This window comes from Selaginella moellendorffii, unplaced genomic scaffold (genome assembly GCF_000143415.4).
Source record: "Selaginella moellendorffii unplaced genomic scaffold, v1.0 SELMOscaffold_0, whole genome shotgun sequence".
NCBI lineage: Eukaryota > Viridiplantae > Streptophyta > Lycopodiopsida > Selaginellales > Selaginellaceae > Selaginella > Selaginella moellendorffii.
Window position 1 is genome coordinate 6,052,842 of NW_003314261.1, and position 3,933 is coordinate 6,056,774.

A 3,933-nucleotide genomic window follows, 5' to 3' on the forward strand; every position below is an offset into this window, starting at 1 on the left:
ATTTTTTATGCTCTTTAGCTATATGCTTAGGAGTTTAGCTCCATATCTTTGTTCAATGGCTTAAAGCTTTGAATTCAAGTTCCATTATGCTGCCCTTGGCCATATGTTCAAGAGTTATAGTTCCACTCTATGCTTTTTCTATGGTAAATCACCATAGGGTAAAAAGTGAAAATTATGTGTGCTACAGATTGTAATTGTTCATTTTTAAGGTTTAATAGCTAGGGTTTTAGAAAGGATGTGTAGCAAGAGAAACACACATTAATCATAATATACACTTCAATTGCTAGTGATCTAGATAGAAAAAGATAATCAAGATATATCCTAAACTTCTTCTCAATCCCCCCATTTACTACTTCTCTATCTCCCCATTTTTTTGTGGCTTGTGGCTAGAAACTCATGGCTACTTGGTGGTTCGGTGGTGAACCATTCTTTCTAGTGCATCACTTTCTATTGGTTTTTTTTTCCTTTTTTCCTTGAGCCTTTTTTCAATCTTGAGCTAATAACTCATGTCTTGCAGCAACTTAATACTAAAAAGATCAGTCAGGCAGTGAACTAATCTTTCCAGCACATCACTTTTTGCTATTTTTTTGTTTTTATTCTTTATTTGGCATTAGAAAGATTGGTTTGGCAGCGAACCAATCTTCCCAGTGCATCATTGGTTTAGCAGCGAATTGATCTTTCCAACATATCACTTTCTACTCTTCTTTTCATTTTCTTCTCTCTTTTTTTTTCTGATGTTGTTGCTGGAAAGATTGGTTCGTGAGTAAACAGATCTTTTATTTTTGGCTTCTTTATTGTTTTGTTTGTTCTTCAACATTTTTTAAACATTTAGTCAAGAGTTCTTATCTTTTTCATGCAGATACATATATCATGCCACAACATAAGAAGCATGCCAATCAACCTTAATAAACTGTTCTCTAGAAAAATGATTACATTGTTGTGCTAGATTCCCTAGAGAGATTTCACAAGTTCAAGGAGTTGTTTTGGAAGACGACCATGGTGGGAGTAGTGGTATCTATATCCAGGCAATGCTTAATCTTGATCCAAGTGTAGGCACCCAAGAGCCAAATGTTCATATTAACATTGAAGATCCACTTGCTACTATTGGTTCTGGTGAGAGTGTGGAAATGAAGAACTTATTTGTAGCACAAAAGAGCTAGTGATGAGGTATCTAGTGCCATAGGTAGTAGAGAGGATGAGGAAGCCGATCTTGATAGAGGAAATGGCAGACATGCTATAAGTGCCAAAGGTAGTAAAAATGACATATGCTAAAGGCTAATATAATCTTGAATGAGTGGATACATAAAACTTGTCCAAGCTTAAGAATGAACTATCAATAGGGTGTTAGGTAAAATGGCTTGGATCTGTAGATTCCACTTTGCTATCTTTGGGTGCACTCAGCCTATGACTTCAACATGGCTATTTATACCTTTTTCACAAGTTAGATTTAGACACACCACTAGATAATTTATTATGGTACGATTTCTTGGAACCAATTGCATAGACATAGTTATTTGAGAGATCAAGAAGACTTGGGATCAAATATAACAAAGGAAATCCAAGGAGTTCAATACTTTGATGGCATGCCACAAGAAAACACAAGCCTTTGTAGGCTGGATGTTTTGCATTATGGATGGAAACCACTAGTGGCTAGTGTTTTAGAGATGTATCCAAGAAAAGTTTCAAGACAACAATAAACAACACATTTGTGTTCTAATGACATTGTAGAATCAAAGGATTGAAATCAAGCTATGAGGCTCAATTTAGCATGTTACAAAATTAATATGTAAGAATTCCTTACTAGTTGCTTTTGATCTCACTAACTATATTATAGGCTTAACTAGTTTGCATTTTTAGCACATACCCTAGTCTATGATATCAAGCATCTTCTATATGTTGGCATCCTCTCTCTTGAGGAAATCTAGATGTGAGCTCCTCAACACTTGACATTGTAATAATGATAAAAGGCTTGAGAACAAGCTTGAGAATGTGATGAAGGAGAAGTTTTATATCACATAGAGTATTGCAACTGTTCAGGAGTTACTTTGAGCACAGGATACATAATTCTTTACCAATGTATACACTTTCCAAATACATCCAAGCTTCCCTTCAAGAGATTGGGGATGAATGACTTTCTAATGGCAATTTAAGCATCAAGAACTAACAAAGTTAACTATTTTTCTCACACCATATGATGTATATATATATTGTAAGGTTTTAACTTTTTAATTTAATCATGGCTCCTTTATAAGTATTTGAATAGTTGCTTAGGTGCTTTGGTGTACATAACAAGTGTTTTTCTCAAGCTCTTAACTGGTAAGAAGAAGCTTGGGATATATAAGCTAAAGTTCCATTGTCCCATTGTATAAGAGTGAGAGTTTTGTCTATGGTACTTGGAGTTGTGGGGGCAAATGTCATTGTTACCTTTTGGGCTCGATCTCTACCTCAAGTATCATCTAGGTTTGATGAGTAAAACTTTCTAACACTAATTATTTTTATTATCACCTATTGTGAATTGTCCTAAGAACACCTTGAAATGCACTCTCCTTCTCCAATGCAAAAAACGCACAGCCAATCTCTTTAATTGCTAATATTATTAAACCAAAACCCTCTATAACATCAAGCACATTCCCTTAGGACAAAACAATTGTAGGAGGATTTGCATGGCCTTTAGTAAATAGTGTTGATAGCTAAGGACTTTGGGCGAATGTCCTTATTGATGATATTTGGGATGATGTCTGTTAAGCTATTATATCCTGGCAATGCTAAATTTGCACACTTATCAACTCATGTACTGCTATGATGGCAAGAGTAGTGGCAAAGAACATAGTAGTTCCATACTAAAACCTACAATGAAAACAAAGAAGTAATTAATTTAAAATATGAGAAATAAAGAAAAGCAATCCTTTTGGATTTAGCCACTAGCACCTTTTATTTCGACTAGGATGTTTGAGAGTAGGCAACCTAATACAACCTCAACCAATCTAGAATCATCATTCTCCATAAGAAAACCTCCCTAGAATAAAGAATGGGGAAGAATGACCAGCATGATGCCCTTGTATTGTAATATTTTGGATGCCACATCCATTTTTTAAGAAATATAGTTCAATTGAAGGAAGTTTTAGGTGTGAGACACAAATCCTTGAGCCCCAAAGTGGAGCCGAAAGAGTGCCACATGGTAGTGGCTAAAGCAAAAGCCAAACAAGTATAACACGTTTGGATTAAAAACTCTGACTTGAAAAGTCAAGAGCAGGAATAGAACTCCTAATGGAGTGCTCAAGGAACGAACACGAGGCAAGAGTCTCTAGAAAAGGGACATTAGAGGACCAATACGTGACACATGGAGGAGTCTAAGATGGACTTGAGATGGAGTCTGAGATGGACTTGAGATGGAGTCCAAGATGGACTAAGATGGACTTGACATGAAGTTCAAGATAGAGTTTGAGATGGACCTGAGGTGGACCCGAGATGAAGTCCGAGATGGACTCGAGATGGACCCAAGATGGAGTCCAAGATGGACCCGAGATGGAGTCCGAGATGGACCGAGATGGAGTCTGAGAGGGATCTGAGATGGAATCTGAGATGGATCCGAGATGGACCTAAGATGGAGTCCGAGATGGATCCGAGATGGAATCCGAGATGAGACCGAGACCGAGACCGAGACCGAGACTGAGACCGAGACCGAGACCGAGTTCGAGTTTAAGACTGAGACTAAGATTGAGTTCAAGTTCAAGACTGAGACCGAGTCCGAGTCCAAGTCTAAGGCAAAGTTCAAGTCTTAGTTCAAGTCCGAGTCCAAATACTAATACAGGCTATTGGGGAAAGCCCAAAGCAATTGTCCTTCGGGGGGGGGAGGACGGGGGTTGCAGGGGGTTCCAAAAGTATAGTAAGGAGAGTGTTGGGGTTGGACTCTAGTGGAACCAGTTTGGCTAG